This window comes from Ceratotherium simum, chromosome 11, assembly GCF_057802395.1.
Source record: "Ceratotherium simum simum isolate JZ-2026a chromosome 11, ASM5780239v1, whole genome shotgun sequence".
NCBI lineage: Eukaryota > Metazoa > Chordata > Mammalia > Perissodactyla > Rhinocerotidae > Ceratotherium > Ceratotherium simum.
The window spans coordinates 63,089,490-63,116,877 of NC_141910.1; the positions used below are offsets into that span (position 1 = coordinate 63,089,490).

Below are 27,388 nucleotides of genomic sequence, written 5' to 3' on the forward strand. Positions count from 1 at the left end.
TGATACATCCAAGAAAAGGCACAATGTTCAGCCACAATATCTACGGACCCAAGGGATTCTGAGCATGCATTAGATTCACGCCTCACTTTTACTCACAAATGGGACAAAGAATTTTTTTTTTTTTTTTTCATTTCATCTAGGGCAAGGATGGAAGCCTGCTTCCTTTGGCTTACATAGGGAGATTTGCGGGGTGGGGGGCACCATAGTCTTATTTTACAAATGCTCACCGTCTCCCTTCCTTCACTCCCTCCAGAATTATTCCTGGAAACCCTGCTGCTTCTAACAGTATCCCTTGCATTTTGGTCAAAGATAAAAAATATTTGATCTGAACGTCCCAGTCCCAACTGGATGGCTTGTCCTTGCCCCAGCAGACTGCCCCCCGGACTCAGATCGCTCAACTGCATTGTGAAAATCCCCCGGAAAGCTCCAGGCATTGTAAGCAGGTCCTGCTGACCAGGCTGATGTTTTCCAGCCGAGCTCTCGAACAATGCCATTTACTGCACACGAAAGATCACAGCCCGCAGATGTGGGCGGCCTCGCTCTGGCCTCTTGAAATTGCATCTGTTTTGAAATGTGACTCGACTTCAATCCGAGGCTGACCATAACATCCACGACACGGACGGGAGGTGTTTACTAGATAAGCTTTTGATATTTGATGTTTGCTAATCATATTAAAGGCTTGAAACAAAATCCCAGCTACAATAAATCCTCACAATTGTACACAAGAGGCAGGAAACGCCCAGAAGCTCTGCCTGGGGGCGTGGTCAGAGGCTGGGTGGCACAGTGAGAAGAACCTGGGTCTGGAGGTCAAAGAAACAAGGACCTAGGGGCTCATTCTGATTCTTTCTGTGACTAGCAGGGGGTAAGTCACTGCCCCTGCTGGGCCTCAGTTTCCCCAGCTTAGAAGTATGGCCCAGACGTGCTAGGGTCCTTCGCATAGTTACAGAGCCTGGGTGGACGGGGAGGTCAGGAGCCTTCCCATAACTGCCTCGGAGTTGGATGTATGAAAAGTTGTGTGGTGATGAGTTTGACTTTGCAGTGTTTCCTACCTCCCTCTCTTCAGTCGATCCCGACTCCGTGACAGCCCGACGCTCTGGTGTCCCTGAGAGATCAACATATCAGAAGCAGCCCCTCATTGCAGTGGGCAAAGCGTGTTTCACCAACAGGGCAGGGTGGCAGGCTCAGGACTTGGACCACAACTATCACTCTCTTGAAGGGTCACCACTGGATTCCTTCCCAGGAGTCGGACTCTAAGAATGGAAGGCAAACTATTTAGGGTTAAAATTGGCTCTGGATGTCATCTCAGCCGCCCCACCCCACCCCACCCCACCCCGCCGTTTCCTAGATGAATAGCCAATGTCCCCTTCCCATGCATCATGTATTAGTGCCTCCTATCTCACTGACCCCATCCCTTACCCACTCATCCCTCATTTGAGATGTCCTCCTAGATTCTTTCCTACCTTCATCATAACCTTGCTTTAGGCTTAGCACACATTAAATTTAAAAGTGGATGAAACATAAACCCCAGGGGATCAGAGAGGGCTGGTCTAGGGTCTCCACCACCAGTCTCCTGTCTGCCTTCACTTTCGCACGGCCCTCAGAACCTAGCCAGTGCCCTCTCCTTACTTCTCCTATTAACCTGACCTAATAGCAGTTACTAATACTGGCATAGGATGTGACCTTCCCCAAGTGGCCTACCTTTTAAAAAGTGACTGTGCGGTCTAACGGCCTTCGAGGCTCTGAGGAGCTGGAGCCCTCGTGGTGGAATGGCAGGCATTAATTAGGTTGGTCTTTCTAGACACGGCAATCTCCCTCATAACCCCACAAATCCTAGCCATCTAAGCCTCTGGCTTCCTGGGTCATCTTGGGCTTCTCAGGGCCATCTGGTCAGAAAATAAGAATCATCGACATTTGTGAAATCCCCATTTCGTAACAATGGGGAGGTTTTACTTATATCTCAGGAATCTAAAACTTCACTGAACTGGTGCCAGGCAGGCAGAAGACCAGAGCAGAAGGGTACACGGGCTCACCTTCCCGGGAGCCGTGCCAGGAACCCTGCCAGACACCCCAAAAGCTGGTTTTGCCTCCAGTTCTCAGATCTGAGGAAAGCCCTGGGCAGAGGGAAGTGACTGGCCGGAGGCTTTGTCTTGGGGGGCGGGGAACCTTCTCATTGTATCAGTGCATGACATCAGGAAAGCAATTTCCTTTGTGGGACTAATTTAGTGCTTGTTCACACAATAGGGTCTGCCTACTAGGCCATGTCATTAACCAAACTGGCCAATTTAAAACTGGGATCTGCACAGCAAGTGCTCACAACCAGGGGACGCGTCTCTCACCAACAGAGGAGGAAGTAGCACGAGTCAGCTAGGAAGAATCCTACAGCCGTGAGCTGCCTTGGGCTGAGTCCCTCCTCCGAGTCAGACACTGCAGCCAGTACCTAACTGAAATCTCCGTGCCTACCTCTTTGGGGTCTGTGTTGTAATTCCCTCTTTGACAGATGACACCCAAGATCCCAGAAGGAGTAAGAAGTCGAAGCAGAATTTGAGCCTGAATCTCTGACCCAAAGTCTAGGCTCTATAGTGAAACCTCTCAGCCTCCAGTTTCCCAAGAAGTTTACAGACAGAAATTAGGCCATTTTAACATTTCACAAAACCCTGGATAGACAGACTCACAACTTTCTTCATGTCACTGCTGGATACTGCAGGACCTGACAGATGCCTAGGACTCAATGTTACCCCTTGGTGCCTCCGTCTGAGCCTCTGCAGAGTTGATATCACTAAGAAACCTACCCTTTGGTCTGGGGTCCACCATGGCTGTCTCAATGGCTTCCTTGCCTAGTTTTCCCTCACTCCAAGCACTCTTCTGAGGCCTGAAGCTGCCTTCTTCCAAGTCGTGGACCCAGCCATAGTCCCCAACTGCCAGAAAAGGAGTGAGAATAGTCTGGCCCTGGCTCTAGAGTTTTGCTGTTATTTTTGTTGCCATCATTTTTCATTTTCATTTTAAAAACATTAATAGAGTTTATCTTTTTTTTTTTTTTTTTTTTGTGAGGAATATCGGCCCTGAGCTAACATCTGCCAATCCTCCTCTTTTTGCTGAGGAAGACTGGCCCTAGGCTAACATCTGTGCCCATCCTCCTATACTTTATATGGGACACTGCCACAGCGTGGCTTGACAAGCGGTGAGTCGGTGCGGGCCTCGGATCCGAACTGGCGAACTCTGGGCTGCCGCAGCAGAGCATGCACGCTTAACCGCTTGCGCCACTGGGCCAGCCCCAATAGAGTTTATCTGTTCTATTAGAAAAGTAAAATCAAGGGGCCAGCTGGGTGGCATAGTGGTTAAGTTCACATACTCTGCTTTGGCGGCCCGGGGTTCACAGGTTTGGATCCTGGGCGTGGACCTATGCACTGCTCATCAAGCCATGCTATGGCAGGCATCCCATATACAAAATAGAGGAAGATGGGCACAGATGTTAGCTCAGGGACCATCTTCCTCAAGCAAAAAGAGGAAGATCGGCAACAGATGTTAGCTCAGGGCCAATCTTCCTCACCAAAAAAAAAAAAAAAGAAAAGTAAAATTAATTTTTAAACCCCTTATAGTTCCATCATTCAAAGATGGCCATCATTAATACTTCTTTCTAGTTTTTTTTTCTATTCATAATTGTGTGTCTGCTCCTCTATGAGACTGTGTGTTTTCATAATGGTGACTAAATGCACAATTTTATATCCTGTCACTCCCTCTTAATGTTATGACATAACCATTTCCCTCTGCTTTTATAAAGTCTTTGTAAACATCCTTTCACCAACTGTATAAAAACCTATTGTGAGGATGGAATGCAGTTTACATTGTGAATCCCCTGTTGTTGGATCTCTAGGTTATTCTCAATTTTTCCCTATTATAAACAACGCTGTAATGAACATACATGTTTATAGATTTCCTTCAGAAATATTCCACAAAGTGGAATTACTAGGTCAAATGTATGAAGAGTTTAAGATCCTCAATAGATGTGTCCAAACAGCGTTATAAATATTTAAATATGTTTTAAACATTGACTCACAGAGTGACAAAATAGGAAGGAAGTTTTAAAATCACCTTGTTCAATATCTTCAACTTCCAAATGCGAAATCCCAGTGGGTCTATGAGATCGTGGTCAGCAGTCACCACTCACTCAACAAAATGGCCCCACCCTATATTTTACTCATTTCCAACAACACTGCACATTTGGCCTTTTCTCAGTTCCTTGCTCTTTCCTGTGCCTGGAATATCCTCATGTTGCCTCCTGGCCCATTTCTCCTTGTGGAGAAATCACACAGACTTCAAGGGCCCTCCTCTGTGGAGGTTTCCCTCCCTATCGGTTGGTTATCATTTGTGCTGGGAGCATGACAGGCCTACAGGAATATGAAGGTCCACTGGTGAGACTCGCTCATCCTGAGGATGGCACCTCTGATCCCACTCTCCCTGCCAAGGGTGTGCCTGCCCCTACTCATGAACACAGAATAAGTGTTCAATCACGTCGAACATTTTCTTCCTCTCCAGCCCAACCCCAGCCCAGCCCTTGACTCTAGGTCACGGCCAGCCAGGCACAGCCCCACTGAGAAGCAAGTTCATCAACCCCTCCCTGACTGCACTTCCATTTCTGCGTGGGGCACCCCAACAGCCAGGTCGACTTCCAAGAGTGAGGCTGTCATGGGGAAAACGGCAAGTTTCCAGCCAGAGACCCACTTTCAAATTCCAACTCCAACTCTTATACGCAGAGACCTTGAGCAAGTAACATGGCCTCCCTGAGCACCAATGCTCTCACCTGTGGAACGCTCTAGCAACTCCCCAACAGGGTTACTGTGAGGAGCGAACATCTGTAAGGCATCACTCTCCCTTTCCCATTACCAGGCACCTATTTCCTATCACTAGGGTTACTTACCCCAAGGGGCCATCAGTCAGGGGCAGGCAACAGAGTGGGCAAGTTGGAAAAACCCAGAAATGATCGCCCCCTCCTTCTCCAAATGGCTAGAGGCTAACTGAGGTGTCTTGTCAGGAAGCGATGTGTACAAAGACACCAAGCCTAACTGTGTAATTATGCCGGGATTCTTTCTAGTAATTAGCTTTTCCTTATGCGAAAGGCAAATAATTATCTTTCTGCCTCAGATCCAGACAGCACGTTCAGAGGCATCTATCCACATATCCGGGGGTGGGGTGGGAGGGAAAGGATACTACCCAACCGAATACAGAACTGTTTGAAGCCAGTAAACGTTCTCAAAAATTGTCTACACAGACAACGCAACATTTTGGAGGATAGTGAGGCTTTTGTGCGTTGCTGGGGTGTTTTACAAATGACAAAGGTAGGTCCTGCTCGAAAGTGGCATGTACAAAGGTGTACCCAGAGGCAGCCTCTGTCAGGAGGTGGTGGTCAGAGCCGGTCCATCCCCAGGACAGGCGGGAAGTTCCAGCAAAGGGACCACACCTACAGAAGGGAGTACACATCTCCACACCCTCCAGGCCCTTCAGAACTGAGGGCCAGAGCCCACTCCGGGCTCGCCTGGATTCCTGCTCCCATCTCCTCACTGTTTCCAGTGTCTCCCCATTAACCCACCTTCCTTCTGACCTCCAACGCAATTCTCCACCCCAACCCTTTTCCTCACCTGGCTAATTCCTTAACTTTCAAGACTTGTTCAAGTATAATCTTGTCTACCAAAACTTTTGCCTTCCATGAATACCCCCAGATCTGGTTAAGGCTCCTCTCGAGGGTTCTCCTAATATGTTGTTTTCTTCATCACAGCACTTCCTGGGTGGCACTGTCAGCCACTCGCACTAAAATAACATTCTAGAGGGCCGAGACCACCTGGTTTGTCCTTTATATCTCCTGAACCTAACACAGTTCCAAGCTCTTAATAAAGCGTTTGTGGAATGAATACACGAAAATAACTCATTGACTGACAAAGAATAGGTTTTTAATTGGAAATGAATGAATGAGTGTATTAAAGAAAGAACATAAGTTTACTTTTGGACAGTATTAAACCTGGGCCAAAAAGCAGCAGCTAATAGGCTAACAACAGACACCACTCTGCCACAGAGGAGACTCTAGGTAGATTCCTAAAAGTTTGGCACAGAGCCAAGGCAGTTCTGGCCAGCTGCCCATGGGCAAGCCCAAATTTCCTGAAGAGGCACAGAGACAGATGTCAATAAAGTGCATCCGGCCATCTAGAGGCAGTCAGAAAAGGCTGTATTTAACTTGCTGTTTGATGCTTCAGTGTCGTTTCCTCAAAGTCATTAATTGGAATTTTAATTGAGATTATTCACTTCGGAGGAAATAGATTAATTCTCCCAGGCTATACAACATTGCTTAATAAATTTATTATTGTGAACATTTTACATCCGTCTCGGTCAGTTTTACCATCCCTTTAAGGTCCAGCTCTTTCTCTCTCTATGTAGAATTCAACATGCATCAGAGTCTTATCTGTCACCCCACCTCCTGATGGGTCATGCTCTCCTACCTGGGTACTGTTACCACTACCAGACTGGGAGCCCACCGAGGGCAGGGACTAGGATTTGTTCCCTTTTGCATTCCCAGTGCTAAGAGCAATTTACCAATCATCCAGAAAAGGTGCTCAATTTCTGTTTGTATAAATAAGTGAGCAAACGAATTGATCCTTCCAATGTTTTAAAAAGCTCACCAAAACCCTTCCTAATACCTCTACCACCTCTCAACCCCTTGGAACCTGATTCAGAAGACTTGGATCCATAAGCCACATTTATTCCTGTCTATTCTATAAAGCTCCTTCTAAAAACATCAGAAGTGGCCCTACACTTGGCTTGAAGAGACTAAACGCTACACTTTCATTGTTCCAGGTACCGCTGAAGGCACGTGGAGGAGTTGGTGGAAGTGGGGCGCCAACAGGGAAGAAAACATGGCGCCTGCCTTCAAGGAGCTCTCAGTGAGGCGGACCCAGATGGGAGGGGAAGTAGCTGTAACTGCTGGCAGCCGGCCAGAGGTGTTGTCACAGAACTGCAAGTCCCAGGAAGAGTTCCATTAAGGTGGAGTCTGTGGAGAACTTGGGGAGGGTCAGGGAGGCCAGAACATTCCAGGGGACAACAAGCAAATAGAGAATCCTGGGAAATGTACTGGGGTCAAGTGTGAGAGAGAAGAGAGTCAGGCCACAGGGGTGGGACTGCGGAGGGCTGGGGGCTTTAGGTAAGGCTCGGTCCATCCCTTCCCAAGGGAAGAAGACCCCAGGCCCTGAGGCTTTGGCTTGGGGAGGAGAGAGGGCTCTGGTGGGGAGAGAAGCTGAAACGCCTCCCCCTGGAACCCACCCCCTCTTGTCTCCAAGCCCCATTAGCTGAGCTCCTCTGTGCTGAGGCCCAATGACGCCGATGGGCACACCCTCCAGGTGGGGGGTCGGCCCCTGACGGCAGCTGGAGAGCCAGGCTATAGGTAGGCAAGATCAAAAGGCCCGAATAACCTCCGGGGTCACAGTGACAAAATGCTTATGGGCTGGAAGAGGATGGAGCCATTAGAATAAGGAAATGAACGCTGGCTTTTTCCCCTGAGTCGGCACAATGGGAGCCGATGGGAAGGGAACAAAGCGGGGCCACTTGGGCTGGAGGTGGCGGTGGGGAGCGGGCCGTGTTCTCTGGCCCGGGAGTTAATGTAGGCCGGGGAAACAATGGGAGCGCTGACCCGGCTGCAGCTTTAGAGTGAGAACACTGTCGAGGTCAGAGCTGCCTGACCCCCAGCGAGGTTAACCAGATCAAAGCCGCCGCTGACCGCCCAGCCCACTGTGCCCCTAATGACTGGAAAATTGGAGTTTCCACCAGCATTGGCCTGGCTACCTCTTCAGGTAACTGTGGAGTAGGAGTGGGAGCCACCAAGGTGGGAATCCCCCAGCCCATCATCTCACCAACTCAGTGACCTCACCTCTCTTCTGGAATTGTTCTAATGGGACCATCCCCCGCCCACCCACCCTTCCCAGCGCATCCATCACCTTTCCTGACTTCCCTGTTCTGTCTTAGGCAACAAAAATAACACTCAGCTTTTAACTTGTTAAAACGTTGAGTCAGTAGGTAAAGAAGAACAATGAGCATCCTTTATATGGCTTTTGTTTTGTCAATTACGAAAGTAAGGACGCCCATTTTAGAAAATAGAGAAAAGCAGAAAGAAGAAGATAAGGACCATCCCAGAGAGAAGCTCTTGCTGACATTCTTGGTGTATTTCTTGCCAGGCTTCTCTCTATGCATGTTTTTACACAGATAGGGTCATTTGTGTTTATAATTTCATACCCTGAATGTTTCAACAGTATATCCTAAGAATATTCTCATGTGATTAAAAACTCTCCATAAACATGATGTTTAATATCTACATCAGGTTCCAAGGCAACCATGCCGAGAAGAGCATAGAATGGACCACAGTGTGATCAAGCACTCACCTTTAGGTTGTTGCTAATGTTTTACTGAAATGAACACTTCTATGATGAACATCTTTGACATAAAGTTGTGCCCGTATCCCTGATTATTTCTCTGTGATAGATTCTCAGGGACATATGGTGGAAATATGCAATCAAAGGGTACAAATGTTTTGGGAGAAAATTTACTTCAATTTTTAAAAATGATTAAGAACCAACCATATTGTGGTCACTGAGGATACAGAGACCAATAAGATGTGGCCTCTACACTTTGAGAGCTCATGTAACATGTGTGCACACACCACTGTAATCCCCACGCAAAATGGACCGCCATTATCATTCCATATGGGAACAGTTTAATGAAAACTACAATATAATGTTGAAGAGCTTTGAGAGGGAAATCTTCTGGAAACCCTTGGCCTTCCCCAACAAGGCAGAAATTGAAAGTTCTTTTCCCATTTAAGAGTCCTATACATAGCATGCTTGATCTATGATTCCCCCCTCTTTTTGCAGTCAAGCCTATGGAAGATGAGTGATTTGAGACAAGAGGGGCACCTGCCACCCCCTCTACCAGGCTAGTTCCTGCCTCTGGCCTTTGCTCACACCATCCCCTGCCTGGAATGCCTCTTCCCAGAAAAGTTCGCAATCAGCCCCAAAGGCAGATCCAACCCTATCCCAGAAGACTCCCCAGTCCACACTTATTTCATTTCCTCTCCATTGTCATGACCACAAAGGTCAGCCGTAATGGAACGCAAGCTCCTTGAGGACAGGGACCCTGTCTTATTCCTCTCACAGAACTTGGCATATGATAGGAACTCAATAACTGTTTAATGAATTAATCAAAAGACATATGCCACTTGTTAAAAGATAAACTGAGGCATATTAAAATTTTTTTGGAGTTTATGTGAGCAAAAATCAATTCCAATTGGGCAGCACCAAAAAAAAGCAGCAAAAAAAAAAAAAAAAAAAAAAGTTTGGAGTCAGGTGGTGAGGATCAAATCTCAAATCCACATTCACTGGCCTTGTAGCTTTGGGCATCCTCAGCTTTATCATCTGTAAAATGCCAATAATAATAGTATCTATCTCTCTGGGAATGTTGTAAGAATGGAATAAGGTTGTACCAGAAAGCAAGGAAGCTCTCAAAGATCACTGAGGTTGTGTCAAAAGGACACCAGAGCCAAGATGAAGGATTGCCCCTAAACAAAAATGATACAATCTGAGTATGAAAAAGAAAAATAAACAAAAGGACTGAAAAGTGAAATATATAAAAATCCATGAGTTCATAATAATTTTTAAAACCTCATTGTTTGGATTTTTAAAATCTAAACATTGTTTAAAATCTTAGAGGTTGTTTGGGCACGAAGTCATTCTGAAAATTGATGAAAAGGAGGAATCTAGCATTTTAAAAGAGAATTAACTGATATAACACGTTTATCTCACATTAATTTGTTAGCACACAGTAAGGATTCAATAATGTTATGCTCTACTGGATAATTAGAATATGAGCTTCTTGAGAGCAGGAAATAGATTGTCTTCTTTTTTTGAAAAATTCCTTCCTTCCTTCTTTTGATTAATTATCTCTAGGTCACCAGTGACCAGCTTATGCTTAGGTTCTTGTAGGTGCTCCACAAGCATCAGTCAATTCTCCTCTCAGAATCCACAAAAGTCTTCCAACATCACGTTCCTCTACCTTTTATTTTTTAAGAGGCAGGATGAGAAAGTCCCAAGGCTGAAGGCAAGGGCTCTGGGAGGCCACACTTTGATCCAGGCAGGATTCCCTCCCCTCCTCTCTCTGCCTCACTTCTTTGATAGGAGAGGAGGAAGGACTCTGCTTTAAAAAAACAGATCATTAGAGCTAACGGGGCCCGTCGCCAACACCCCATCCAACCCCCTCGTTTGCAGATAAAGGAACTGAGGCTCTCGGAGGTGAAGTGACTCTCCCAAGATCACAGAGCCAGTCAGCTGGGCTCCAACCAGGGGCTCTTTCCACTGTGCCACTTCCATAAGTCACTGGAAAAGAAGCTCCAAGCTCAGCTTGAAGATGGCTGAGATGGGTTTGCTGAGCCAAGCGAGCTCAGCTCTGCTTCTGGTGAAAGGGAGGGAAAAAAGAACGGTTTAAACCAACCTGGGTGAAACCTGTTCCCAGGTGCTTTTCTGCACAGCATTTGGAGTGTCACTTGTGCACAATTTCATGGCTGTTTCAAGGTGGGATCTCAGCTTCTCCCAAATGCTCCTGGGCCGGAGTGCCACACACAGGCTCCGAATGGGCCTGGCATTCCCAAGGAGCACAGGAGTTGTTAATCCTTACACCTTCACCTCCCAGCCTGGCCATGGGACCACCCCAAGACATCTAGACCATGCAGAGAGAAGAGGGCCAGCAGAAGACCCAACCACACATCTCAGGCAAGTGGGAAAAGGGCCTTCAGAGCATGGGGAATGGCAGCTAAGCCAAAGCTAGGCTCAGAGGATGGTCTCATTCAGTGCTATGGCTTAAATGCCTTCTAATCCTGGACGTCACCAACACGGAGATCTCAACCTGACTTCTCCACTTCTGCTTACATGCATCTTTACATGTCTGTAAAGAGTGGTTGGTTTCCTGCCTCATCCTCTCTCTTTCTTTCTCTCACTAAATATTCTTCCCACAGTCTTCCCCATCTAGAAATGGCACCATCGACTCAGTTGTTCAGGTCCGACATCTGGGAGTCATTTTGATCCTGCTCCTTCCAGCACCCTCTAGGTCCCATCCATCAGCAAGTCCCATTGGCTCTTCATCAGAATCACTTCCAGAATCTGACTACTGCCATCTTTATCCACTGCTAACACCTGAGTCCAAACCACAGTCATCTCCAGCTTGGGCTGCACCTGTAGCCTCCTAACTGTTCTTCCTGTATTCACTGCTCACCCTTAACCACCATGCTCCACCCAACAGGGATCATCTTTTTAAAATGTAAACCAGATCGTATCACCTCCCTGCATCAAAGCCTCCAGTGGCTTCCTAATGCACTTCAAGTAAAACCCAAATAAAATCCTCAGCATCTCCAAAAGGACCTGCGAGCCCAAGCCCCTGCCTCTCCACACTCCTGCCCAGGCCCTCCTCTCACTGACTGTACGCCAGCCTCACAGTCTTTTTGTCCCTTGAATGCATGAAGTTGTGGCCTCCACCTGGAATGTTCTTCACACAACTTCACACAACCATTATATCCCTCTGGGCTCAACTCAAATGTCAACTTTGCAGAAAGCCCTCTGAGCCCGCCTACTTGTCCCCGATCACGCTACGCCATTGCTGTTTTCTCTTCTTTACAGTGCTTATCACTATCCTTCTTAGCACCATATTTATTCTTTTGCATGTGTGTCCTTCTCCACTTTCTAGTGTAAGCTCTATGAGGACAGGACTTGGCTTGTCTTGCTCAGAGATGCACCCTCCGTCCCTCACACATCACCGGTGCCAATAATGATTTGTTGAAGGAATGAATTCAGCTTCCAAGGTGGGTTGAGCCAAGGGGACAGCCTCTACGAGCCAACTAAAAGAAGACCCCCTCCAACAAACCTTCCTGACCACTTCTAGCACCCTGCTGGAACCCTGATGGTCTATATAGTACTGGTTCTCCAACTTGGCTACTCATTGGAATCACAAGTTTTGTTTTTGTTTTTAGGGGTTTTTTGCTGAGGACGATTGGCCCTGAGCTAACACCTGCTGCCAATCTTCCTTTTTTTGCTTGAGGAAGAGTGGTCCTGGGCTAACATCTGTGCACATTCCTCTATTTTTGTATGTGGGACGCCGCCACAGCATGGCTTGATGACTGGTGTAGGTCTGCGCCCGGAATCCAAACTGCAAACCCCAGTGCCACTGAAGTGGAGCATGCTGAACTTAACCATTACACCACCGGGCTGGCCCCACAAGACAAGTTTTGTAAAACATTGTTGCCTGGATTCCATTCCCAGAAAATCTGATTTAATTTGTCTAGGGTGTGCCTTGAGATTGGGAAGATTTAAAGTTCCCCAAGTGATTCTCATATACTGCCAAGTTTGGGGACCACTTGTCTGCATCTTCTTATGCAGCCGTAGGCAGAAAATGCCCTTGGTGCAGAACTTTGAAAGGAAGGATACAAGCAAAGAAAAGAGGAAACATTAATTGAATGTCTATTCTATGCAAGGTCCTATACTAGGTAATTTTATATGCTCTTCATTTAACTTGGAAAGCAATACTGTGAGGGGCATTATTTATTTCATTCATTCAACAAATCCTTAGAGTTTACTATTTTTCAGGCACTGTTCTAAGCTCTTCACGTTATTAACTAGTTTAACCTTCATAGACAACTCACGAAGCAGGAACTATTTTCACCTTAATTTTCCAGATAGGAAACTGAGGCACAGAGAGGTTAAGTGACATGTCCAAGATCTGGTGTCAGCACCACCGTCAGAACTCAGTCTGGTTCAGTTGAACCCAGTCCAATCGCATAACCTCTATGTTATCCTGCCTCTATTACTATCTCTATTTGATAAACAAATTGCAGCTCAAAGACATAAAATAACTTCTCAAAGTCGCAAGGCAGATGTTTATAGCAGCTTCGTTCATATAATTGCCATTGGACGCAACCAAGATGTTCTTCACTAGATAAGTGGATAAATAAACTGTGGTACATCCAGACAATGGAATATTATTCAGTGCTAAAAAGAAATGAGCTATCAAGCCATGAAAAGACATGGAGGAAACTTAAATGCATATGACTAAGCAAAAGAAGCTGAGGTGAAAAGGCTGAATCTGAAAATCTGAATCTGTATGATTCCAACTATATAATATCATGGAAAAGGCAAAACTATGGAGGCAGTGAAAAGATCAGTGATTGCCAGAGGTTAGGGGGAGCGAGGGATGAACAGGTGGAGCACAAAGGATTCTTAGGGTAGTGAAACTATTCTGTATGATACCACAGTGACAGATACGTGTCATTATATATTTGTCCAAACCCATAGAATGAACAACACCAGGAGTGAACCTTAAGGTAAACCATGGACTTTGGGTGATTACGACACATCAACATAGGTTCATCAATTGTAACGAACGAACCACTCTCGTGGAGGATGTTGATCAAGGAGGAGGCTGTGCATGTTATGGGCTTAGGAAGTATATGGGAAATCTCTGTACCTTCCTCTCAATTTTGCTGTGAACCTAAAAAGGCTATAAAAAATAAAGTCTATTTTAAAAAAAAGTCACATGGCACATGCTGTCACCTCATCCAATTTCGAATCCCTATAGTTTTCATGTGAGTGCATCTACTGTTAGACTTTACGAGCTTTAAGAACAGGGACCCCATAGTTGACTGTTTCTTATTCTCCCCAAAAGCCGGCCACAATGCTGAGGCCACAATAGCTGCTTAATAAACAGTTGTATGCAGTAGAAATTCTAGGGGTGCTCAAAATAAGTGGAGTAGGATTAATTTCAAGTACATGTGGTATTTACAAATAGGCTCACCACATACGTAGCAGAAGTTGTTCTGTAATGGTAAGATTAGAACGATTTGCAATTAACACATCAAAGCACCAGCTGACAGTACCCAGCTCTCTGCTCATTTATGGACTTTCCTTCTTTATATATAAATAGGGGCCTTGCAGTTTGTAAAGAGCTTTTCAAAATTGATAATCAATTGTAATAATGATTTTTAATAATCACATTAATATGATCATCATCATAATGACAACAAGAACAATATGATGGAAGATGAGCAGTTTCCTGACCATTGAGAAAAATAGGAGTTGCAGATTCCACAGTGAGTGAGCCAGTTTTAGAAACTGACTTCCTTTTTCTTTCATTCCATATTTAAATTCCATCTAAAATGTTTACTGATTGAATAACATAAGGACGAGTTTAGAAACCAAATATTATGCACAATCCACGTTATTCTAATCTCCAAGGCTATATTGTACAGCCGTTAGCACAAGGGTCTCTGTTTAGAGAGTGCTCCCTCCCGGTTCTCCTCTCTCCACGCTCGGCACTCGGGCTGTCCTGCCCCTTGGATACACTGAGCCTTGGCTGGAGGCCGTCCTCACATGCCTGGTGTGGTTTCATCATTCAGTCCCATTACTCTGTTGAATTTTCTTCAAAGCAGTTGTCACTAACTGAAATTATCTTCACTGTACAGATGAAGAAACTGAGGCCCAGGAGGATTAAACAACCTGCCCAGGTTCACACAGCCTCCAATAGCAGAGCAGGGATTGGAACCCAGGCAGAAGGGCCTGACGAGGCCATGACCTTGCTTGGGCCTCACCCTGCCTCCATTGCTGATATCCTGTTACCACCTGCTTGATAGAGAGCAAATCCTAGCTCTATTGAATCTCTTTTGGAGTTTTGGGTTTCTTCAAGTGTCAAATAGGGATAAAAATAACTCCCCAGGTAGGTTGCTGTGAAAACTGACTGAATTAATCCCTGTGGAAGACCTAACATACCTGCCACATAGGAGGGCTCAGACATGCATCCTAGCTCTGCTGTCCACCAGCTGTATGTCCCAGGGCAAGTTACTGAACCTCCCTGGGCCTCAGTTGTCTCATCTGTAAAATGGGGATAGTAATATGACAGTCTTCCTGAAGATCTTGTGACAATTAAGTGAAATAATATATTTGAAGAGCTTAGAAAACCACTAGACACATACAAGCCCAATACACAGTAGTAGCTGGTGGAATTATTATTATTATTTATTATTATTATTCCACTCTTAGCTTTGTCCAGATGGATGCATTTTACAGTTTCATCAGAGTGTAGAGACTATCTCAGTGTCTGCTATTTTCATCAATCCTATATCTTAGTCATTTTTTCACGTTCTCCATAGTTTCTTTAATTACCATGTTAGTGCAGTGGAATAGATTATCGAGGTGCTGGCCCCTCGGCTGATGAGTTTTTAATTCAACAAACATCTCCTGAACATTTACTCCACGCCAGTTCTGTGCTAGGGCCTTCATAAGAGACCAAGAAACGTTTGTGAGATAGCTTCCCTACCCTCGAGAAAACTGCAGCACGGGAGGATACCTGCTATAACTGAACTTAAATTTCTTACCAGCTCAGGGGAAGAAGAAATCAATTCAATCGAAGAGGAGACTTGGATTTTGAAACTGAGCACACTCTTTCTAACAAGGCCTTCTGGTGAATATGAACTAGAATGCTGAAAGATTGGAACGGGAAAGGGCCCTCAAGATCTTCAGGTCCGTGATGCTTACTTTGCAGATGGGGAAGCAGAGACCCAGAGAGGGCAGGAGAATTGCCCAAGGCCACACAGCACAATGGCGACCTTAGTGGGCAGAAGGCAAGACGGTGTACACTGACTGCTCTTTTGGCTCCTGGGAAGAAGAAAACAAGAACATAGAGTTTTGGATTCCAGAGAACTATTCTTTGGGCCAGCTACCATGGCTGTGAGGACTTGGATGGTTACTAACCCTCTCTGGGCCTCAGCTGCCTCCCCCTACCTATTGCATAGGCATTTGGAACTCAGTAAAATATTACTAACTCGGGTTGGGTTCATTTAGAATTTTTTTTTTAAAGCCCAGTTTGAGGGCCGGCCCCCTGGCCTGGTGGCTAAGTTCAGCACACTCCACTTCAGTGGCCTGGGCTCAGTTCCCGGGTGCGGACTCGTCGGCACCTATGTTGTGGTGGTGATCCTCATATGAAATAGAGGAAGACTGGCACAGACGTCAGCTCAGGGCAAATCTTCCTCAGCAAAAAAAAAAAAAAATTAAAATTAAATAAAAGACTAGCTTGCTAGCTTCTAAAAGTTGGCCTAAATAAATGGAATTATGACTAAGTTTATACTCTGCAAAGTGTTTTCTTATTTACTACCCCATTTGAGCAAAGATCTTTGAGACAGCTAATAGTGATTAGGAACCTGAGCTTAAGAAGACCGAGCGACTTATCTGAAGTCATCCTGCGGGTAAGAAAACGAATTAAAACCCACTTCTGCCGAGTCCCTGCCTTTTCCTACTGTGCTTTGCTAAGGGACTTTGGTTTTGTTATTATTATTTTTACAGACACACAATATCCCCAGGTTTCACATGCATGCTGTGAAAACTCAGAATATCAGCAAGTTAACTAAATTCTCTCCTATATTTAAAAGCACATATAAGTCACTAGTTTATTTCACTTATTCAAAATATGGACCCAAGAAATCCTTCTGCAGTCAGTGCGCTTGGGAATTGTGCACATGCTCCTCCTCCAAAGGATGTCAGCGCAGTTCCTGCGTACTTCACAGGTAACGCTAATGAACATTTACCGCCAAACTGCTGTGTGCCAGTTACTGTCCTGAACACTGACTCTACACTAGAGGATACCCGGTCCAGCCAGGTGTGTGCCCTTTCAAGGTGTCAGGGGCCTAAAGGCAAGTTTTCCTAACGCCACACAATGCGGGAGTCCCTAGTTAGAGAGGATGCTTGGACCTCTGCGATTGCTTTGAAAAGCTTTTGGGAAGGAGGCCCTGGGGGAAATGCCTGGAACTCTCTCAAATTGGCTCCATTTCAGACCCCCAAGACCAAGAAAGCATTCAAAGGGGAGTCCTGAAGGAACCATTTATATGGAGATCTTCTGGGGGGCTGTTCAGGGGCTTGGACGCAGGCCACGGCTAACAGGGCTATTTCTGTTCCAACCAGAAGACGCCTAACTATCTCTGGCTTCTAACCAGTCAAAATGGCTAAACATACCCACTTTAAAAAGAGACAGAGAGAAAGACAGTGAGAAAGAGAGAGAGAGAAGAAAGAAAGAGAGGGAGAAAGAAAGAAAGAAAAGGTCTAATCGAGAAAGAAAAAAAAAAGGAGCTATGTTTTTCCTTTAGTCTCGTGGTATTGTGGAGCATTAGAGCTGGAAGGGACCTTCCAACTTAGCCTATCCCAATGTCTGGAGTTATAGGATCCTGATTCCCACCCAAGAGAAACCCATGGAATGGTGAGAGATGGACAATGGTCTGAGTGACTCATATTAGAATTCGCCATACACGTTCCCTCCTAAGCTGGACTTCCAGGTATATCTGGGAGCCTAGTATTACGTCCCAGAGGACTCGCAGCATGAACGGGGTCTCCATCCCTCTCACCTCTCCTCCTCCCCAAATCTATGTAGGGTAGAAGGAACAGAGTTTAGGAGCTAGGGAGTGTCATGTATAAATCCTAGCTCCACTAAGTCTCAGTTTACTTTGTGTGTAAAATGGGGATGATAATCCACCCAGGAAGGCTCTCGTAAGGAGAACATAAATCAGTCGCTTTAAAACACCTAGAAAGTGCCAGCCACAAAGGCGGTGCTCTCCAGTAATGCTGAACACCTTTCCTGAGACACAGAGACTTTGCATGGCATCCATGGGGAATGGGAGTCACTGAGAGTTTTAAGAGAATAAATTTCCCACTCCAGATCCTCAGCTCCTGAGCGCACTCTCCCCCAAAACTGACTGAGAGTCCTGCTGAAATCAGGGTCACACGGAGAAGGTGGCAACTGAGCTGTCTTAAAGGATAAGTACCTCATTAAGCATTAAATTGAGAAGAGAATGGAGGAGAAAGGTTTCTAAGCAGGAGGAACTCCTCAAGGAAAGGTAAGAAAGCATGAAAATGCCTGGGTAGACAATGAGATCCACCTCTGATTTATCTTGCAACAGTAAAAATGTCAGGGTGCCTCTAAGTGTAGTTAGTGGAGCCATCAATAAGTGTGGGTTGACCTAATGATTAACTAATTGATAACAAAGAGTTCCTAAGTGCTATCTCCTCATTAGAAGCCTTTGTGATGTGGATTGAGCTAAGAAGGATCTCTGAAAGGATTTAGGCTCAGCCGAGACAGCCCTTCTGCATGGGTTTGCCTGAGGAGCACCTGAAGGGCTTGTCCCAGGAATAGATGTGCCCACGGAGCTGAACCACCCAGTGGCTGAAGGAGCCTCAGAGAGCAGCCAACAGGCTATGGCCCCCTGCATTTGTGGCAGCCTGACATTTTCCAGCCTTTTTTGTGTGAAGATACTCCCTCACTCTTGTCTCTCCTTCTCTCTTTTATTATTTTTGACATTGTCCCAAGCAACCCTAAAGCACCAAAGGTGCGTGCAGGTCACGTGGCCTTTCTCCTCCTGGGACACAGAGCTTCTTGTGCAGTGCTGGTTAATTTCTTACTGAGCTCGTTGTCATCAACTCTTTCTCCTTAATATTAAGGCCTAGAGACCACTGCTTCTCAAACTTCAATATGCCATGACTTGTGGGGGTATTGCGTTAAATTGCAGGTTCTGATTGGGTAGGTGTGGGATGGGGACCACCGTCCTGCATTTATAACAAGCGCCCAGGTCATGCTGATGCTGCTCGTCCACGGACCACACTTTGAGTAGAAAGGCTGTGAACTGGAATGGTACTTGCTCCCCATCCCGCTCATTGTAACAAAATCCCCTTGCAAGAGTGACACAGAACTCAGGAAGCTCATCAATTGATGGGATTTTCTCTGTGCCTCCCTCCTTTTGGGGGAGCTGATAACAACCTCCAGCACTGGTACAGCAACTTGCTGCTTACAGAGCCATTTCCTGTCTGTCTCTCATTTCTCTGCCACCACCCTGTGAAGTAGTTCCAGGAGGCATTTTCTCCCCATTTGTCGGAGGAAGAAAGTGATGCTTGGGGAGGTCCCCATGTCCCAAGCAGCTCAGGTCTGTGTGGCACTGAAAAGCTGACTCACCTTCCCCAGGCCTGTCATCACCACTGGCTCACAGCCCACAGCTCTGGTGGCCTCTGGCCTGGAGCAGAGGGAAGAGGCCATGGAGAGATTCCTAGTAGGAGAACACCTTACCATGCCCGGTGATGGTGGAAGTCATCACTGCCAGGGCTCCACTCACAAATCATCCAGTCTTCTTAGGGTGTTGGCACATCCCTCCATACCTCAGAATAGCCTGCAAGGATCTTGTGCCCTCAAAGCTGAGCATCCTGCATATCTCCACTCTCTTCTCTACCACAACCCTGCAAGAGAAGATTTGTTACTCTCCTTTTTACAGCTGAGGAAAGGAAAGCCTAAAGAAACCAAATAACTTGCTCAAGGTCTCGCAGTAAGTTACCAGGCAGGACCCAGAGTCAGGGGCACCAGACACCCAAGTCTGTTCCTATAGCAACCCGTTTACATCTCTTAAAGGCATTACTTCTCCTCTTCATCTCTACATTCCCCACATCATAGTGCCTTGCTATTCTAGAAACGTCTGTTGCATTCTAGAAACATCTGAATAGAATCAAATTGAACTGAATGATGCCTTATAATACATCATATTTCAAGAGCTTACTGCCTCCTGAAGCGACTTGGAAATAGGAACACAGCATTTTATACTCTAAATAAAGTTAGTACAACTTTATACTTGTGAGATTGCTATAGAGAAAATGTTATAAATGGAAGTACAGTTACAAACAGGACAGCTAAGGCACGATAATTATTTGTTTCTGTTTTATACTTTCTTGTGGGTAAAAGGTCCAACTTGTGCATAGATTTATTTCACCCCTTTTAAAATTTCATTCTTAGCAATAATAAATAAAATAATTATAATAATTACTCTTTTTTTTAGCACTTATTATTTCCCAGATACTGCATTAGGTATACATTATTTTACTTAATCCTTATAAAAAGCCTAGAAAATAGGTGTTATCATCTTTAAAGCTATGGAAAATGATGCTCAGCACACTTAAGTGCCTAGCCCAAATCTTGTTCCTAGTAACAGCGTTTCTGTATTCCTCTGACTTTGGTTCTCCTCTCTATTTTTACCACAGTGTGTTTCCAATAGTGATGCAAAATTAGGTTGAAAATGAGATCAAATTGACTAATGTGAACACTTTGAAATCACCTACAACATTTAGATTGTTTGCTCATCTTTATGATTTTTTCCTTCTCCACTCCACCCTACCCTCATACCCAACCCTTGGAATAGATGTACCGATTGCTAAGTTATGGAGGAATAAGCTGAAACCCAGTGAAGGGTTCTCATTACCAAAAGCCACCCAGATTCAGCCCCCAAAGAGATCATTTTACTTGGAGGTCTGTTCCCCACGACACTTATTTTTAACTATAGCACATCTTTCCATTTCTGCTTAGACCAGATTGTATTGCTTTTGGCTAAAGTCCATGCAAGACTTACAGTGAGTGAAAAGAACAGGTACAGAGTCATTCCATGAGAGTCATCCAGGAGGGATATGTTTCTGAGCGTGAAAATATTAACATTTCAGAGCTAATTTCATTTTTAAAAAACCACACAAATACCTCACTCACAGTCTCGTTCATTCAGCTTAAATACTGTTGAAAGAATGAAATACAGCTTCTCAAGTGAATTTTGCTCTGACTTTTCAAGCGGCCAAAGGGAAAAGAGATCATAAAAGCTATATTCATATCTGGCTCAAATTGTCAGTAATTTCCCTTTTATAGAATTGATCCTCCATGAATGACTTCCCCCTGAGCTCCTGGCGTAGTCTCAGACATGAAAAAGCAGGATAAAAATATTGAGGAAGATCCTTCAGTTCAGCTGTTTGCTCGTCTTGAGTTCACGGATATCTGCCTCTGATGTAAAAACAGTCATCGTCTGGAAACACATGTCTAGAAACTACCCCATCTCAGCTTGGGAAGGGGAACAGACAGTCCTAAGGCAGGGGACGCTACTGTGACCTGCTCTAGTGGCCTTACCCTTCCCAGGGAAAGAGTGGAGGAGGGGCAGAAATGTTCTTCTCTCCATCTCTTTCTCCTCAGCGCCTGATCTCATGCTTGGTAGTGTTGGCACCAATAACGTGTTTGTTGGTGGGATGGAAGAAGGAAGGGAGAGTGGGAGGGACGAAGGAAGGAGGCTCCATCACGCTCATCCAGGAGAGGAGAGGAGCCATGCCAAGAAGTGAAGCTGCGGGAGCAAAGAGCCAGGGGCACGAAACAGCCTAGATAGATGGGAATCTCGGTGGAAGGGGCAGGGGCAGGGAGGGGTAGGGACCGGAGCAGCAGCAGGAACTGGACCATGGGGAGTTTCCACGCCAAGCTAAAGAGCTTGGTCTTTGTTCTCTAGACGACAGTCGTGGGTCAACGAACGGTTTTAAGGAACAGAGAGATACAACTGTGTCGTGCTTTAGGAACGACATTCTGGCCGCAATGGAGGAAGATGGGCTGGTGTGGGGAGGAGGAGCCATGGGTGGAAGAAAGGAGCCCTACCCGCCTACAGGCAGGCTACGGGGAGGCAGGAGAAGGTGCGGATGCAGGGCGGCGAGCGCTTTAGAGGCGGAGAACGCGAGGTCTTGGTGCCTGCTGGGGTGCTGGGGGTGAGCGAGGGGGAGAAATCAAGGCTGACTCCCAGAGTTCTCGTGCAGAAACGACACAGGGGGAGAAACAGGTTTAAAATAGCTCTCTGTTGCTTTTCTGTTTCCCTTTCATTTAGTTTGGACAAGAGAGGCAACAGGAGTTCAATGACGCCTTTCTTTTTCGGCCGTCCTGGTCATTCACCGAGGCGGCGGGGAGGGGCGCTGCAGCGGAGGGCGAGAGCGCGGGCATCTGCAAACACGAGCTGAAGCCGCCGAGGGTTGTTCAACAGCGGCCGAGCCGGCCGAGCACCTGCCGCGGGTGGGACGCCCCGCGCGCGTCCTGGCCGCTCACCCCGCGGCTGTTTCCAGACCAAATGAGGTGGAGAGCAAAGGCTGCGCCCCACGGGCAGTTTCAGGGGGTTCGAGGACTTGCCTTGGAGACACTTCTAACAGCTTAACCTTTAGAGTTTGTTTTTTATTACAGTGATTTTTAAAATTAATTTTTGTGCCTGGGTTTTCCTTTTATTTCTTTTCTAGTTTCAAAACAGCTGCAACCTGCCTTTAACATTTCAAAGTGAAGGGGGTGCCTTTTCTTCCCGGGGCCCCTCTCTCCTTGCGTCCTGTACGGCTGGGACTCTGATGACCCGATGACCAGGAGCAGGAGTGAGTGAACGCCCCACGTCCAAGGTCGCGTCTCCACGCACATCTCGCAGTCCTGGTGGCTCCCTTCCCACCGCGACCCTGTCTCAAAGAGAGTTGGCTTTTTTTTCTTCCTCCAAGGTCTCCTTACCTCACTCTCTCAATCTCCCTGTCTGTCTCCTCTGTTTATCTCTGTCTCTATCAATCTCTGTCTCTCAGTCTCACAGTCTCTCTTTCTGTCTCTCAGTCTCTCTCTCTCTCTGTATCTCTCAGTCTTTCACTGTCTGAATCTCTCTCTGTCTCGGTCTCTCACTCTCTGTCTCTCTCTGTTAGTCTCTGTCTTTTTCTCTGCCTCTCTCTCAATCTCTCTTTTTTCTCTCTGTCTCTCAATCTCTCTCAGCGTCTGTCTCTGTCTCGATCTCTCTCAGTCTCTGTCTCTCTCTCAGACTCGCTCTCTCAATCTCTCTCTCTCTTTTCAAATTTCAAAGCAGCCCCTTGAATGACTGACTATTCAGGGCAGGCAGAATGAGGCCTCTCTCGGGCTCGGGCTGCCGTCAAAGCCGCGCACACTTCTAAAGGGGCTGCGGCCGCTCTACCCGGGGCGCGGGCGGCGGCGGCGGCGGCGGCGGGCGGCCGTGCGGCCCGACTGGCCATCTGTATGCAAATCTCAGCAGAGCCAGCAAACTTGCTCCAGCCTGGCCGGCCGGCGGGCTGTACACGCAGCAATTATCAGTGCACATCGGGCCTTTGTGCCTGCGGCCCGGCTTTGTGGGTGCCGAGGCTGCCCAGCACCTGCACCTCGGAGGTGGCAGATGGCAGGACTTGGCAGCAATATGGAAGCTTGCCTGAATGTGGCCGAGCCACAAATGGACATCTTTTATTTCTTCCTGGGGGTCGGGAGCTGAAGAGAGGGGATTAGTGCTGGATTACCGTCCATTCACGCCCTGGGCAAATATTTCTTGAGTGCCTACTATGTGCCCCTCCGCCGGCCATGTTAAGCAGGAGCCCGACAGGGAAGGACATGGTGTGGGTGTTTTACTTGGAGGAAAGAAAAAAATCTGGGAAGGGGCTATTGACATTCAGAATTGCTACATATACAATTGGCCAGGGGGGTTGGGGAAAGTCTCTTTTTCATTCCTGGGGACTGTGGGCAGGGTGGGCTCCTAGGGCTCCTCCCTGCCCAGTCCCCCCCACAAGGCCCACCTCCTGCCTGGCCCCGCGTGCCCCCTCTTGCGCAAGCCGCTGTAGTGCCCTAGTCAGAGTGCTTTCTACCCACATCTTGAACCCCAGCTGAGGTGCGCCTCTGCCAAGGACTCCAGATGAAGACAGAAAAGTGCTGTTTCTTTGTCAATCTGCCCCCAGAGTGGGGAATGACTTGGGTCCACTGTGGAGACAGGCTGCTGTCGCCATTCTGCTGGAGGACGAGCTTTCTCTCCCAGACGCCTGTGTTAAACCATCACTCTGCAGAGTCCTGGGGGCTTTGCACATTTTCAAACACTTACCATAATAAGCATTGGCTTATGAATTCCCTCAGCCGTGTTGCGAGCTGGTGTTCTCTCCATTTTACAGAGGAGGAAGCTGATTCAGAAAGTTTGGTGAAGACAGAGACCTTAGGGGGAGCTGGGAGAGGACAGCCAGACTGAAGTCTCGGTCTCCTGGTCCCAGCACTGAGCTTTGGGGATGGCAGGGCAGGTCCTTCCCTCAAAGTCAGTTGGTCTCTGCTTAAAAGACCATTTCAATGCCAGACTATGTAGAGGAAACGTTTGGACAGGGCCTACAAATCCCTTTTTATTTCCAAATAATGTATACAGCTGGCACTGGCACTCTGCACCTGAACCTCACTTCGTCCCTCTGCCCATCTCTTACCCCACCCGTCTGGTCCTCACCCATCTCTCATCCTTTCATTGGTTTCGAGCTCCTTGCTTAGCTGTGTTTGCCATGAACTACCTCCTGTGGGGGCCGAGTGCTTTGGGGCCATACCTGCAAAACTCCTCCTCTAATTTATGGAATAAATTGTGTGAAAACCCACTAGGAAAGCTGCTACAGTTCTTACATTTCCAATCCATAAGAACAATGCAAAACATCCCCTGCTGGTTAATGAAAACAGAACTACCGACAAACCTGACGTCGATGTTAGCATCTCTAAGGGAGGAAGTCAAGGCCGGGATGAAATGAGAGTCAGGGATGGGGAAAGATCAGGCTGGGGTTTGGGTCAGCAGCTGAGGGAGGAAAGGACAGGGAGGCAGGGAGGATGCCTACCGCACATGTTTGCAGATAACAGCTAATACCATTTATGCAGCTTAATGGCACACAGTCAAAATGTCCAGTGTGGTGACTAGTGCTAGGAGGACTGTCCTCTATCACACAGGAGCTGCAGGTCCCTGGGAGCTACCCTGGGGACAGGGCCCTTGCCGGCCCAACCCGCCATCCTGAAGTAGCTCTCAGCCTCGCATGCCGGGGTTGGGGCTGCGCTCATTGTCCTGGGTTCCAAGAGTTGCCAGGACGTCTGGAAAACTGCCTTCGGCATACTTCCTGAAGGAAGGAGGATGTAGGGCTCATGGGGAGCTGAAGTCAATTTAACACATCTGTACTGGGCAGGGAGGCCAACTTCAGTGGGATGAGTAATTTTAAATGGGGTGAGCAAAGACCCAGAAATGGGAAAAATCCAGAGCCGCTCAGGGAATAGTGGGTTGCCTGATTTAACTGAAATAAAAGTTAGTGAGGAAAAAGTGCTGAGATGAAATCAGTAAGAGTAGGTCAAGCGGAGTCCTGACCATTGAAGTCAAGAGGTGGGACTTGGTCCCTGGTCAATGGTAAGCCCTGTGGGGTTATGGGCGAGGAATGTGACTTGCTCAGATCCGTATCTTAGCTAACCGGGCAGTAGTGGCTTGAATGGATTGCAGTGGAGAAAGGAAGAGAGGCAGGGAGATGGTGAAGCAAAAGGAGGTGGCTTTTTAAAGATAAGTAGATGTTTCTTCCTTGATATAGGATGAGGCAGACTGGAATGGGGTCGAAGGAGAAGAATTTTGTCGCCTGGAGTCAGCATCCTTATCTGTAAATCTGGGATGCTGTTACCCACCTGACAGAAATGCTGTAATTAAACAAGGAATGTGTGTCTACATGCCTAGCACGGTGCAGGGCACACAGTGGGAACTCAGTAGCTATTTAATAAGTGAATGGAACCATGGCCGAATGAAAGAATGGAAAGATGGACAGACAGGTAAGTGGATAGCAGATGGATGGAGGGAGACAGGGAGGGACAGATGGACACTTGCTGAGTCCATTCTTCAAGATCTTATTCAATGCTGCCTCCTCCAAGAAGCCTCCCAGGACCTCCATTTATACTAATCCTCACCCCGTCATGTGACCCCTTTTACTATCCCCCCAATAATACAGTGATCTCTTCCTCCCTTAAGGAGGAAGGAGGACAGGCCTCTGCACATTTCAGTGGCCGCTTACTCTGGCAACTTTGCTCTCACTTCACCTCACCTCTAACCACAGTCTCTTTCAGGGACACCAGCTGAAAATAGGCTCTGGGGCAACATTTGCATCTTGGGTCTTTGGAAGGGACGTATGCTACTGAATACACAATTTTCAAGATGATTTGATTTTATCCCAAGGCCTGAGCCCACACTCAATCAGTAACCTTGAGCAAATACACTTACTCTCACAGGGCTCCCTCCCTCACCTGTACAATGAATGTCTGCCTCACTGCAGGAGGATGCATAGGGCCCCAGAGTGCCTCTGGGTGGGGCAGGGGGATGCTTCCAGAGGAGCCATGGAGGGAGAATAGTCCCCTCATGAGTGATCCTCAAGGCAAAGTGGCTTTGCAAGCCCACAGTCATCTTTTCCCTGCTCCCTGACAGGAAGTGTAGCAGTCCCTTGGGACTTGGGCTTTTATGTCCAGCTTAGGAGCCCACACTCACATGGCTCCATGCACGTCCCACCAGATTGCAATACCCTAGAACAGAGCAAATCCTTTGGAGGCACGAGAGGGCTGCAATGTCCTCATGAAAGAGAAAGCAGGCAGCTCTGAGAGAAGCCACCAGAGTCCATATGTCTATAAGAATGTATCATCCTCTGAGATTGGGGTTCCCTTCCTCTTCCCAAGTCTCATCTGGGACTGAGAATTTTAAAATGAGATGCAACAGGGAACAGAAATAATCACAAGGGAATTTCATCCAACAATCTGGAAGAGTCCTTGGGTTCATTCTGTCGGTACTGTTTATTGGGTTTTGGTTTTGGTTCTAAACAACGACTTTCTCTGGAATCCTCCCCTGATTCAACGTGGGAACTAGAAACTTAGAAGAAATCATTAGGTCCAATCTCTGTCCTTGTGCAAGAAGCTCCCCCCCACACACACACACACACCTTGCCCACCTTCGAGTCTCCTGAATCCTGTCAGTGTGAGACAGAGCGCTGTCTCACAGGCCCTCTGCAACTCTGCTGGATGCTTCTCAATATTAAGAAGTTCTTCTTTTTCTTGCCATACAAATTAGACCCCTCCTTTAATCCAGGTTCCTCACATCCACCAGGAACCTTCTGACCCCAAGGGATCTTTCTCTTTTGAATTTCCTGACAGTAAAACTCATTTGGCCCCTAACATGAGTAATGCACTGTTAACTGATTTTCTGTGTGCACTTGTAGCTTCTCCTCTGTCTTAGTCAATTTGGGTTGCTATAACAAATACCACAGACAGGATGACTTAAACAACAAAAATCTATTTCTCACAGCTCTGGAGACTGGAAGTCCAAGATCAGGGGGCCAGCATGGTCAGGTTCTGGCGTGGGCTGTCTTCCTGTCTTGCAGATGGCCATCTTCTTGCTGTATCCTCAAATGGCAGAGAGACACCATCTCTCTCATGTCTCTTCTTAATCTCCTTCATGAGGGCTCCACTCTCATAACCCAATTACCTCCCAAAGTTTCCACCTCAAATACCACCACACTGGGACTTCAGCATATGAATGTAAGGGGGTCACAAGCCGTCAATGCATAGCCTTCTCTCTTCTGATCCAGATTTTGGGTTCCTCGAGGGAAGGGGTCTGTATCTTATTCATCTCTAGTCCCCACTGTCCTTGCCTAGTGCCTGGCACAGAGGAGGTGCTTCTTCATTCTCTGAGCAAACATTT

At 46.9% G+C, this 27,388-nt stretch overlaps 1 long non-coding RNA gene across 1 annotated transcript; it reads left to right on the plus strand.

Moving 5' to 3' along the window:
* Positions 1-21,399: 21,399 nt before the first annotated feature.
* LOC147916023 (uncharacterized) lies at positions 21,400-22,120 on the plus strand. Its single transcript, XR_015553593.1, has 2 exons — positions 21,400-21,641; positions 21,758-22,120. It is a non-coding gene; the product is annotated as an uncharacterized LOC147916023 (long non-coding RNA).
* Positions 22,121-27,388: the final 5,268 nt, after the last annotated feature.